The following is a 13,468-nucleotide window of genomic DNA, read 5'->3' on the forward strand; positions in this document are numbered from 1 at the left end:
TCATACATTAACATTTGCAGAAAATGGTTTACTCTCCATGATTCTTTGCAAAATTTAAAACATGTGGACTAGTTTTGACTTTTTGCTACCTTGTGATAGACTAACAAAAATATTAAGTACCTTAATGAAATTCATTTTAGCTTCACTTTAAATAATTTTATCCTGAGCAAGAAATAAAACCGGCAAAATCAAGTATATATACAGTGAAAAATTTTGCCAGTTACACAAACATAAAACCTTTCAATCTCCCTCAAAAAACCTTTTAATACCTACCTCTACATCAACAGACAACTTTAGTTCTTACTTGTAATCAAAATAAAACCAATTATGTAAACCTTAAATCCCCCAGAATTTAAATGATCTAATTACTGAAATAATAGGCCTTCCAGAAAAGTATGGTTCTCTCCCGTCAAACCTCAATCTTAAGACAACCGCCTGTGACCTCATCACTTAAATTTAAAACTAAATCCACGCACATAACCACATACAAAAGAAAATATGCAGTTTAAGTATAAAGATGGTCTCCCAAATTCAACATTTTCTATTATAAGTGGTAATCCTGATTGAAAAATATTTCCCCGGGGAAATCTGTATCTATCTATATACCTCTGAGACAAGTATATGAAAATGGGGGGGAAAACTGCAAATAACCCTAGCACTGAAGATTTTTCAAGAACAGAAATGGGGGCTGGGACATTGATAGTCTGGTGGCGAAATCTGTAGAACTTTCCAGTACACTGGAAAAGACACGGATATCAAAGAGCCCACTTCATCTAAACCCACACAGATTTTTAAACACATCGCGTTACTAAATCACACAATTACAGGAAGTCAGCCTATTCCCGTTGTCACCCACATTCCTTACACAGAACCTGAGAAGTTTCAAAACCCAAGTTTCCTACGTTCGGGCTAGCAATTGCCAAAGCTGTCCATTCCATGACCTATCCATTCAGAGAAGTTTGATTTCATTCTTTTGGGACATCGGAACTCGATGGTTCCCGAGAGTTCTGCATTGTCTAACCGTATTTTTTTTTTTTTTTTTAAGAATAGAGGACAGAAAAATACCTCCAAATTCAGCGCACAAGGTTTAACCATCCTTTTCTTTAAAAAAGGCAGAAGGAATGGAAAAGGCGTCCTCTCGCCAGCAACAGGTAGGGAAATGAGAAGCACTTTACTCCCATCATTCCCTGAACAGGCACTCAGCCTCAGCTCATGGGAACCAGGAGAGCGAAATCGACCGCACACACCCAACCCCGCGGGCCGACCATTCAACTACGGCAATCTCCCGCTCGCAGCAGCCACAGAGGCCAGCCGACGAGGCTCCGCACTTGGGCGGCCCTCAGTCCGAGGGAGGCCCTAGCCCAGGGAGGTGCGACATTCCAGCCCCCAGGCCAGAGAGCACCGACACAGTCCTCGTCCCCCGCCCCCCACCCTAAGGAAGCGCTGAGAAAGCAGCCAGCGCCAGGCCGGCCTGTATCCGCCCAGCCCAGCCAGCCCCCTCCCTAACGCCGTCACACGCCCCCGAATCCACCGGGGCAACGACTCACCCAGCCCCTCAAGGCAGGGGAAGCCCAGGGCGACGGGGGGCGGCGCCACCCCAGAAAGCGAAGCAATCGCGGCAGCTAAGGCAGGTCTCCAGCTCCTGGACCCTCCTCCTTCAGCCAGCGGCTGCGAACACCAGAGCTCCTCCGGCGTCGGTACTGTCCGCTGCTCTCTTCCCCAGCTCCTGTAAAACTTTACCGGGTACCTCAGAGAAAAGCAGCAGCCACCGCTGTCCAGTTCAGAGACAGCCGTCAGCGACCCGGATGGAGCGGGCGGGGAAGGACAGGAGGCAAGCGGGGCGGAGAGCGCGAGGGGTGGGGAGAGTTGGGGAAGAGACTGGGGAGGAGAAGGGAGAGGGGGAAGGTAGCTCGCGGGGAGGGGGGGAGGGGAGGGGCAGGCCGGAAGTGAGCCATGGAGCACGCGCGCAAGCCCTCACACTTCCCGGCCCGCGCGCCTGCGCTGGAATCCTCCCAGGGCACCTCGACCCTGGCGCTTGCGCAGTGTGCTGTTTTGCGTTGCTTTAAGAGGAAAATGCCAAATACAGAAGTTGGGAGTTTGGGAAGGCGAGTTGGGGTGATTGGAGTGTCTTGTAAGAACGCTTCTGCGCTCAGAAGGGCCTTTTAGTGAAGAAAATCTTTTCCTTTGTTGGTTTGGTTGTCTTTCTGCTCCTAGGTTCCAGTCTATTATTTCATTCTACCTTTTTTCCAAGGAGAATTTAAACTAATCGATAAACATCCCCTATACGAATATAAAGGCGGGTGAAGCCTTTTATTTTACCCTTACCCTCAACCGGAGCTAATCTGAGGATGCCAGGTATGTTCGCAGCTATGACTGAACCTACTGGCATTAAATATCAGCAACACCAGTTCGGTCTCCTAGGGAAGTGATGGCTGCACTTTTCTGCGCTCTCCCTGAAAGATAAACTTACAGAGAAGGGCTTCCATTCAGAGAAAATTCAGCAGTGCATGTGACCAGAGTCCCTGCTTCATACAAACGAAGTCAGGCTTTCCTAGGGCAGTCTTCATAACAACCTCTTAAAAAGGAGGAAAACTTGAAACAAGGCACTCTTGAAATTTTGTTGGACTTTGCTAGACCTGTGAGTTTGGCGTGAATGTTGAGAACTCAGGAAGAATTCCACAATAAGCCACATTTCTTTATGTCATTGAAATATCTATTTTAGATTAGGAAATGCCTGTGCTAGAATATGTATGTGCGTTATTTTCTTAGGGCTGCCACAATAAAATATCAATTGGATGGCTTAAAACAACAAATTTATTGTCTCACAGTTACAGAGCCCAGAAGTTAGAAATTAGTGTGGCAGCAGGATTAGTTCTCCCTTGATGTGTCAAAGGAGAATGTTTTCCATACATTTTTAGCTTCTGGGGGTTGCTGACAATCCTTGGTATTTCTTGGTTTATAGATACATCACTCTAATGTCCATCACCATCTCTGCCAACACCATGGTGTTCTTCCTGGTGTGTCTGTGTCCAAATTTCCCTCTTATAAGGACACCGTTCATTGGGTTAAGGCCCACCCTGATCCATTATGACCTATTTTTAACTGGATTACATCTGCAAAGACCCTCTTTCCAGATAAGGTCACATTTTCAGATACTGGAATTTAGGATTTAACCATATCTCTTTAGGGGATCCAGTTCAACCCAACATAGTATGTTATAGAAACAAGTATAAAAATGACAAGATACTCAAACATAATTTCAATATTGGGAGAGGTGGGGATACTAACAAAACATAGTCTATTCTTATTTTATTATTCTCCTTTGCCCTTTTAGGACTTTTGTTGTCTTTTAACCTTAAGGACTTGATGTCTCAGTATATCATTAAAGGGGAAGTTATGGGATCTGGGATCTTTAAGATATGTACTTGACACTGCAACAAATAAACAGTAAAATTTGAGTGGCGTAGCATAATTGAAGTATATTTTATCTTTTAACAGTCCAAATGAGTGTTCCTAATGACTGATGAAACTGATTTTCCAGGAACAGTGAGAGATGGAGGCACAGAGAGCCTCTTAAAACGCTTGTCGGGGAGGTGCCACATACCACTTCGGCACCAACATTTGCAAGAACTACACACCTAGATGCAAGGAGACTGGGAAACAATAGCTGTCTAAGTTCCCAGGTACTTCTGTAAACCATGGAAGAGAAAGCATGAATTGGTAGACAGCTATCTCTGCCACATGGATGCATCTCTGTATGGAATATTTTTAAAGCTAGGTCTTGCTTGTGAGAAAGTGGAAGAACATTTCTAGATGTTTGTTTTAATCTTATAAATCTATGAAACTGTGGTGCAAGATCTTAGAAAACAATGTGTGATTATCTTTAAGGTAAGACAAGTATAGGTTCAGAGAGTTATTGGGATAATGTAAATTTGTTGTATAAAAGCATTAGATCAATGAGTATGGCCTGTAGTGCTGGTTTCTCTGGATTCATAGCCTGAAGCTACAGGCCATCTCATACTTCTATCCTTCTATCCTCCCAAAGACACCTCCAGACATTTATTAATGGTCTGTTTTACAGAAAATTACTTCTCAGTCACAATTTCTATAGATCGGGAATATTAATCATATCTCACTGGGTTGTTGTGAGGATTTAATAAGATAACATGTACTGTGCCTTGTACCTGGCAAGTGTTTTGAAAATACTAGCTTTTTATTTATTTATTTATTTATTTATTTATTTATTTATTTTATTTAAAAAAAAAAATTTTTTTTTAATGTTTTTATTTATTTTTGTGACAGAGAGAGACAGAACATGAGCAGGGGAGGGCCAGAGAGAGAGGGAGACACAGAATCGGAAGCAGGCTCCAGGCTCTGAGCTGTCAGCACAGAGCCCGATGCGGGGCTCGAACCCACAGACTGTGAGATCATGACCTGAGCCGAAGTCGGACGCTTAACCGACGAGCCACCCAGGCGCCCCAATACTAGCTCTTTAAAAAAAATTTTTTTAGTGTTTATTTTTGAGAGAGAGGGAGACAGAGCCCAAGCAGGGAGGGGCAGAAAGAGACGCACACAGAATCCAAAGCAGGTTCCAGGCTCTAAGCTGTCAGCACAGAGCCCGACGGGGGGCTCAAATCCACGAACTGTGAGATCATGACCTGAGCCGAAGTTGGATGTTTAACCGACTAGCCATCCAGGGGCCCCCAAAATATTAGCTTTTATTATTACTAATATTGTCTGTCCTGAACTACAAGGTGTAAAACATTTGAGAAAGCATTTCCTCTCACCAGTAATGATATAATTTTCATTTAGAAAGAAAGTAAAATACTTTTTATCTCTTATGTTCTTTTCATTAAAAAAAATGATAATGCGGGGCACCTGGGTGGCTCAGTCGGCCCCCGTGTCCAGCCCCGCGTCGGGCTCTTGGCTGACAGCTGGGAACCTGGAGCCTGTTTCTGATCCTGTGTCTCCCTCTCTCTCTCTGCCCTTTCCCCCACTCTCACTTTGTCTCACTCTGTCTCTCAAAAATAAATAAGTGTAAAAAAAAAAAATTTTTCTTTTTTAAATAATAATGTTCAGACTGTTGAGAGACCACTAAAAGGGTATTCGTTATGTCCCAGGCTATCCCTTGCTACTTTCCATCCAGCAATACTGCTTTTGCTGGAACTCACCTCACCTCCTTCATTCGCGTCTCTACTCATCACCTCTCCACTCTTCCTTCACCACCCTATCCATAATACTACCCCCACCACTCTCTAGAATCTTTTTCTGCTTTATTTCATTTCCGTTACCACTACCTGATATTTTATTGCATAATATATAAAAGTATAATATTATATTTATTATAGTACATGTTATTACATGTCATATACAGATAAATTTTAAAATCGATAACCGGGGCTCCTGGGTGGCTCAGTCAGTTAAGTGTCCAACTTCGGCTCAGGTCATGATCTTGCAGTTTGTGAGTTCGAGCCCTGCATCAGGCTCTGTGCTGACAGCTTGCTCAGAGCTGGAGCCTGCTTAAGATTCAGTCTCTCTTCTGTTAAAAACTGAGAACAAACTGAGGGTTGATGGGGGGTGGGAGGGAGGAGAGGGTGGGGGATGGGTATTGAGGAGGGCACCTTTTGGGATGAGCACTGGGTGTTGTATGGAAACCAATTTGACAATAAATTTCATATATTGGAAAAAAAAAAAGATTCAGTCTCTCTTTCTCTCTGCCCCTCCCCCACTCACACTCTGTCTCTGTCCCTCTCAAAAATAAATAAACATTTAAAAAAATTTTTTAAATAGATAACCAGTTGTGTACAATCTAATATACAGCTTACCTTGAACAACACAGGTTTGAACTGCATGGGTCCACTTATATGAATTTTTTATAGTAAAATGCCATAAATGTATTTTCTTTATGACTTTTTAAATAGCATTTTCTTTTTTCTAGCTTACCTTTTGGTAAGAATACAATATATAATACCTATAACATACAAAATATATGTTAATCAGCTGTTGATATTATTGGTAAGGCTTCAGGTCAATAGCAGACTATTAATAATGAAGTTTCAGGGGAGTCAAAGTTATACACAGATTTTCAACTCTGCTGATGATCAGCATCCCTAACCCCTGCATTGTTCAAAGGTCAGCTATATTAAATAGATAGATATATAACTTCTGTCTTCTCCACTATAATGAAAACTACAAAGGCAGGGGTTTTGTCTGTTTTACTCAGTGCTGTATTCCAAATATCTTGAACAGTTCCTGGCCTATAGCATATACTCAAAAAAATGTATTGAATTAATTAATTAATGGTGCTGGCAGCATTGTAAATTATCACAGCCTTTTTATAAATAAATTTGGTGATAATGTTTCACGAGCCAGTAAATTTTGGGGTGCCTGGGTGGCTCAGTCAGTTAAGCATCCAACTTCAGCTCAGGTCATGCTCTCATGGTTCATGGGTTCCAGCCCTGCATCGGGCTCTGTGCTGACAGCTTGGAGCCCAGAGTTTGCTTCCGATTCTGTATCTCCCTCTCTCTCTGCCTCTCCCTCATTCACACTCTGTCTCTCTCTCTAAAATAAATAAATATTTTAAAAAATTTTAATAAAATTTAAAAAAAAAAGAGCCAATAAATTTCACTCAACAAAAGTTAACAATATTTGGTATGAGACATTGCACTATTTACCTGAATTATTTCACTCCTGTATGTATTTCACATACAAGATGCATTCAACAAATCTTTATTTAGCACCTACTAAATTCTAATAGGAGAAATAGATAAAAACAAAGAGGCAGCAAATAGAATTATGAACAAAGATTTTTAGTGTGATGTGATTTCTAATAGCAGAAATTAAAAACAACCTAAGTTCCAAAATTGGAGAAATGGAATGTGTGGCAAGATTAATCTTTTTATTGTTAACATTGGAAGAATTTGTCACCAATAACCACCAAGTCATAGATTGATTCTGCCTTGAGTGGACAACTGGAAAAGCCTCCTCCAGTCATTTTACCCCCTTCTGCACTCCAAGTTTAGAGTCTTCAATCAAGTAGTTGTCTGCCCACGTTTACTTGAGTCCCTCAGTGAATCCCTTCTTCTGGAGAGTTCTGCCCTTTCATCCCCTGTCTTATGGGCTCAATAGTTATCTCTTCTCCTTGGTCTTTGATCTAGCATTATGGCTCCAGCCTGAAATGTAAACAAGGCAGCCAAATCTTCTGTACAATTCTTCAACAGATCTTTACTGAATACCTACTCTGTGCTGCCTTCCCACTTCTAGTTATATATATAGTTATATACTATATATATATACTACATATACTATATATATATGTACTATAACTATATATATACTATACATATGTATATAACTATGTGTATATATATATATATGTATATACGCATATATATATATATATTATATATATACACACACATACATACAATTAGGGGCGCCTGGGTAACTCAGTCGGTTAAGCATCCTACTTCGGCTCAGGTCATGATCTCACAGTTCATGAGTTCGAGCCCTGCATCGGGCTTTCTGCTGTCAGCACAAAGCCCACTTAAGGTTCTCTGGGTCCCGTTCTCTCTGCCTCTTCCCTGTTCTCTCTCTCTCTCTCTCTCTCTCTCTCTCTCAAAAATAAAATAAACATTTAAAAAAAATCTTAACAACAAAAAAACAATTAGGTCAGGGTACCTGCTTGGCCCAGTTAGTTAAGCATCCAATTCTTGATTTTGGCTCAGGTCACGATCCCAAGATCATGAGATTGAGCCCCACATCCAGCTCCACACTGGGTGTGGAGTGTGCTTAAGATTCTCACTCTTTCTCTCTCTCCCCCCTCCCTCCCTCACTCCCTCTTCCTCTCCCTCTGTCCCTACCCCCCATCTCTCAAAACAAACAAAAAATTTAGGCACCAAATAAAAGTATTTCAAACTGTAATAAATACTAAGGAAAGAAACAAGAAGTAGAAATGGAGAATAGAGTAAGCCATTGAAATAGAATAGACAATGAAGGTCTCAGTGGAGGAGTTGCTATTAAAACTGAAAACAGGAGGCTCCTGGGTGACTCAGTAGATAAAGTGTCTGACTTCATCTCAGGTCATGATCTCACAGTTCGTGAGTTCAAGTTCCGTGTCGGGCTCTGTGCTGACAGCTCAGAACCTGGAGCCTGCTTCAGATTCTGTCTCCATCTCTCTGCCCTTCCCCTGCTTGTGCTCTCTCTCTCTCTCTCTCTCAAATATAAAATAAAACATTTAAAAAAAAATTTTTTAACTGAAAACGAGTGCCTGGATGGCTCAGTTCGTTAAGTGTCTGACTCTTGGTTTTGGCTCAGGTCATGATCTCATGGTTCGTGAGATCAAGCCCTAAGTCGGGCTCCACACTGACAGAACACTCAGCACAGAGCCTGCTTGAGATTCTCTCTCTCTCTTTCTCTCTCTCTCTCTCTCTCTCTCTCTCTCTCTCCCCCCCTCCCTCTCTCTCTCTCTCTCTCTCTCTCTCTCTCTCTCTTCCAAAAATAAATTTAAATAAATAAGTAAATGTGAAAACAGAGAAGGATCAAGCCTTGTGAAGAGAGGAGCAAAGTTCTTTCCTTGAGGCAGGAAAGAACTTGGCATTTTCCAGAAATTGAATGAAAATTAGTGTAGATGGAGCTCAGGAACCCAGCTAGGTGTTTGGTGATAAGCAGTCAGAGGCTAGATCAAGTAGGTCATATTAAGGAGTTTTAGTGCAATTACTGCACTAAGGGTTTAAGGCAGGAGAGGGGGCATCAATTATAAGTGTTAAAAAGATTCCTTTGCTGCTGGACTGAACAGGATTGCTGAAGTAGAGGAGGGTAAAATGGAGGAAGTTATTTAGGAGGCTTTTGCAATAATCCAAATGAGAGATAATAGTGGTGGGGACTAAGGTAGTTGTGATGGAGATAAAGTGAAGAAGACAGTTTCAAAACATACTTTGGAGATAGGACTAACAGGGTTGTGATGGATGGTTTGTAGGGGATCACAGAATGGGAGGAATGGTGGGTGCTCACTGGTAGTTTTCTGACTTGAGGACATTTACAAATGAGAACGACTGGTGAGCGAAGAGGGAAGACACACTTTAACTAGGAGAAATTAAGTGTTCTGACCTTAAGTTTGAAAAACCAAGAGTGTGTTTCTGTATTCATTTGGTAGGGTTGCCGTAACAAAATATCACAGACTGGTGGCATAAACAACAGAAAATTATTTTCTCTAAATTCTGGAGGCTAGAAGTTAGACATCAAGGTGTTGGCAGGTTTGGTTACTTCTGAAAGGCCTGTCTCCTTGTTTTGCAGATTGCCCCCTTCTCCCTGGGTGATCACATGGCCATTCCTTGGTCCATGTGTTCTCTGTGTCTTAGTCTCCTTATAAAGACACTGGTCATATTGGGTTGGGGCTCACCCACTTAACCTCAGTTTACTTTAATTACTTCTTTAAGCCATATCTCCAAATATAGTCATATTCTGAGGTACTGGGGGTTAGGACTTCATATGAATTTGGGGGAACATAATTCATCCCATAACAGTTTTTTTTTCTTTTGAATTGCATTGTAAAAAGTCCTTCTGTTGGGGCACCTGGGTGTCTCAGTTGGTTAAGCACCCAACTCTTGATCTCAGCTCAGGTCATGATCTCACAGGTCGTGGAATCGAGCCCCACATTAGGCTCTGCCCTGACAAAGTGGAGCCTACTTGGGATTCTCTTTCTCCTCCTCTCTCTGCCCCTCCTCTCCTCAAAATAAATAAATAAACTTAAAAAAAAAAGTCCTTCTGTTATCCTAGGTGTTTATTGGCCTAGCCCAAAGTGAGTGAGATAGAAAAACTCTCTTCTGCCACATAAATGAGAAATCACAGAAGAAAATTTGGCCTTCCTTTTTAATACATGCAAGCAAAACAATTTAATTGATAATATTATATGTAATGATATATGCCATTTAATCTATAACATAAAGAATAATTTTGAATATTTATTATAGAATCTTTCTCAACTGTCCTCACAATTATGCTAACATCCTTTCCTTCTCCAAATGTACATTCTGGCTTGAATTTCTTTTTTTTTTTTTTTCAATGTTTATTTATTTTTCAGAGAGACAGAGCATGAGTGGGGGAAGGGCAGAGAGAGAGGGAGACACAGAATCTGAAGCAGTCTCCAGGCTCTGAGCTGTCAGCACAGAGCCCGACGCGGGGCTCAAACTCATGAACTGTGAGGTCATGACTCAAGCCGAAATCGGATGCTTAGCTGACTGAGCCACTGAGGCATCCCATTCTTTAATTTCTTTCACAGTGTTGCAGTGTCAAATGATAGTAATGTTCCTATTATGAATATCTGAAACATTTTTAAATGCTTTCTTTTTGTAACTCCCTATAATTTCTTTGTGTTTGCTTCCCATCCCCCAATTACAGGAATTCAGCTGACATTCAAATAGGCATAAGCCTGAAAAAATCACATGTAATGTGGTCCTTGACCAGTATGTGGGGATGTGTCCATGCCTTTGAAATTACAGTGTAAGTGCTCCAGTTACCACACTTTCTAAACAGAGAAAGTGCTCAAAACACCCTGGGGTTTTATTTTGTGTGTCTGTGACAGCAAAGAATAAAAACTGTTAAACAAAATCTTAACTGTGTGATAAACTATATGCTTTAAAATTAATTTTATCCCACAGCAATCATGAGATGAGGATTCTCTCAGTCCAATTAATAATGAACACTACCAAAGCAATATAATATGAAGTATGGGATCTATACTTATATGAATTTTTTAAGTCTGTGTTTTCTTTAAAAAAAAAAAAAACTATTGGGGCACCTGTGTGTCTCCTTCAGTTAGGTGTCTGACTTTGGCTCAGGTCATGATCACAGTTCATGGGTTTCAGCCCCATGCCAGGCTCTCTACTGACAGCTCAGAGCCTAGAGCCTGCTTCCAATTCTATGTCTCCCTGTCTCTTTGCCCTCCCCTGCTTGTACTCTGTCTCTCAAAAAAAAAAAGAAAAAAAAAGTAGCAATAAAGAGAAGAATCTCAACTCAGCTTAACAGTCAAACTTTTGGGTAGCAAATAGAATTATTTTGTTGCTACTGATTTCAGAGACTGTTATAAAGATATTGGAGGCTGGAAAGTTCTAATTTAGCTGTTAGAAATATGAAATCTTGGAAATTTGCTTTATTTTGTTCCTTGTCCTAGGTCCCACACCACCTAAATCATTAATATAACCATCAAGTCAAAGGGCAAGATTATATATATATATATATATATATATATATATATATATATACACACACGTATGGATACATACATATATACATAACTATGCATATATATTTTTTATAAGTATATATTTTTAAGTGACATGTCTTACTGCCCTCAAACAGGATCAGAGCTAAAATTAATTATACCTACAGGTCTTTGTCAAATTAACAGTACTACTTCTTTGAACAGAAATTAGCTACCGCATCATTATCTTCATCTATTGAATCTTTTATTAATAACTTTCAAAATAATGGTATAAAAGAAACAGCCTTGCTATGTATCTTAATCGATTTTCACTTTTTATAAGGGGAACTGATAACATATTTCAGATTCTTAATTAAGCATTAGAAATCTTCTGAAGGCAGCACAGAGGACTGCAAAATTAAGGAGATGGAAAAAGCTTTTTAAACTCCCTCTCAAAAAAACAAAGATAGATGATTGATAGATAGATAGATAGATAGATAGATAAACTCCCTCTCAACACACACATACAACTCATATACTCTAGAACCAACTGATGGTTGCCTTCAACATACTGTAATTTTTATACTTATTGACTGCAAATTTTTTAAAAAATGTGTAGTGCTATTCATGCTTTCTCTTTGGAAAAATAAAAAGATTGTCATATAGCTGGGATCAGAAATAAATAAAACAGACATTTTTATGGACAGATTTTCATTAGGGTTTGAAAATGTTATTATTATAGTCTCAATGTAAGATCTTACAGCCTGAAGGAACAGTTGAGCAGTAGTGACAAGGAAGGACAGAGTGTTCCTAGAGGACAAATTATAGTTGCCACCTCCACATTGCCTAAATACAGTTTAACCACATTAAAATGACAGAAATGTTTGTCCAAGAAGAATGTCATGCAGTTCAAGCTGCTGTTTTACTTTTAAAAAAAGAAAGAAATTACCCTTTGTAAACACAGGGATATTAAAAGTTGAAGTGTTGTGTGCTGTTCACTTTTAGCAAATAACAACCTCATCTGTTCAGTTTCAAACTGCTCCCATTCTCAAGTTCTGATTGTGTTGACAATAAAATAGAAATTCTGTGGAATGGTGAATGTTAAAATTGTTCTTAATGTGGAAAACATCTTTTTTAAAATTTAATGGGGCGCCTGGGTAGCTCAGTCAGTTAAGCATCTGACTCTTGATTTGAGCTCAGGTTATGATCCCAGGGTCATGGAGATCAAGCCCTGTGTCAGGCACCACACTGAGTGTGGAGCCTGCTTAAGATTCTCTGTCTCTCCCTCAGCTCCTTTCCCCCACTCTCTCTCCAAAAAAATAATAAAATTTAAGGTACTGCATCATGAGAGAATCTACTTGCACACTAAATTAATCTATGGTAAGGGTGAAATATTTTACCATCCTTCTCTAACTTAGTTACAAATAGACTGGGTAAAATGGTTTATTTTATTTAACCTAAAAACTTTTCTGTTTATAATTTAAATTTGTTTAGTATGAAAAATTCTCATAAAATAGGTTTATTTTAAAATATTAATGCTTATTGTTAATAATTCAAACAAGTAAGGTAAAAAGAATAATCATCAGAAATACCACCTTAGGAGATACACGTGGCTAACATTTTATCAAACATTATTCTGATATTCTTCCCTACTCCAAAGTATATTGTACACTCACAGAGGTCAGTGTAAGTTTATTTAATGGATCTTGGAGCTTTGTAACCTATTTTTACTTACCAGGGTGCTAAGGACCTCTTTCCAAGTATTGGGGAGCTTAAAGTTCACATAGAAGACATACCCAGATCATGAAACTACAGGGTGAACTATCCACAAATGTGAATAAATAATAGGTATGTTCAGTCTTCTTCTGTTCAAACTGAATAAAAATCTTTTTTCCAGTGTTATTAAAATAGAATTGGCATATAACATTGTGTAAGTTTAAGGTGTACAATGTGATGATTTGATATACATGTGTATTGTGAAATGATTACCACAATAAGATTAATTAACACCTCTGTTACCTCAAAACATCTTGCCAACTTGAATGTATTCAGATATGTTGTTATACTAATAGTCATCATATGTGTTTTGACCACCTAGAATTAGCTTCTCCAGGTTCTTCAACCCTTCTGGCTCCATAGAATAGCAAAATGTTTTGTGGGGTATAAAGGAGAGCCTTGAGATACTGCTTAGCATATCCATCCTGTCTACTACACTTGCCTGTTTATATTCTTTATGTTAATATGCAATTTGTTTGATTATACCAATAA

At 39.6% G+C, this 13,468-nt stretch overlaps 1 protein-coding gene and 1 long non-coding RNA gene across 10 annotated transcripts in view; one reads left to right on the top strand and one right to left on the bottom strand.

Annotated features, from left to right (window-relative positions):
• Positions 1-1,891, bottom strand: part of HERC4 (HECT and RLD domain containing E3 ubiquitin protein ligase 4) — a 136,100-nt gene extending 134,209 nt beyond the window's left edge. For 5 of the 9 annotated variants that reach the window (XM_042908375.1, XM_042908374.1, XM_042908376.1 and 2 more), the window contains exon 1: positions 1,548-1,890. The gene's annotated coding sequence lies outside the window, so the exon portion shown is untranslated. Of the gene's footprint in view, positions 1-1,065; positions 1,153-1,547 lie in introns of those variants that run through there. The other 4 variants (XM_042908378.1, XM_042908377.1, XM_042908370.1 and 1 more) reach the window with 3 other exon arrangements.
• On the top strand, positions 1,064-10,570 carry LOC122202147. Its single transcript, XR_006194488.1, has 3 exons — positions 1,064-1,151; positions 3,542-3,683; positions 10,399-10,570. It is a non-coding gene; the product is annotated as an uncharacterized LOC122202147 (long non-coding RNA).
• The last annotated feature ends 2,898 nt before the right edge of the window (positions 10,571-13,468 follow it).

The sequence above is a fragment of the Panthera leo genome, chromosome D2, assembly GCF_018350215.1.
Source record: "Panthera leo isolate Ple1 chromosome D2, P.leo_Ple1_pat1.1, whole genome shotgun sequence".
Lineage (NCBI taxonomy): Eukaryota > Metazoa > Chordata > Mammalia > Carnivora > Felidae > Panthera > Panthera leo.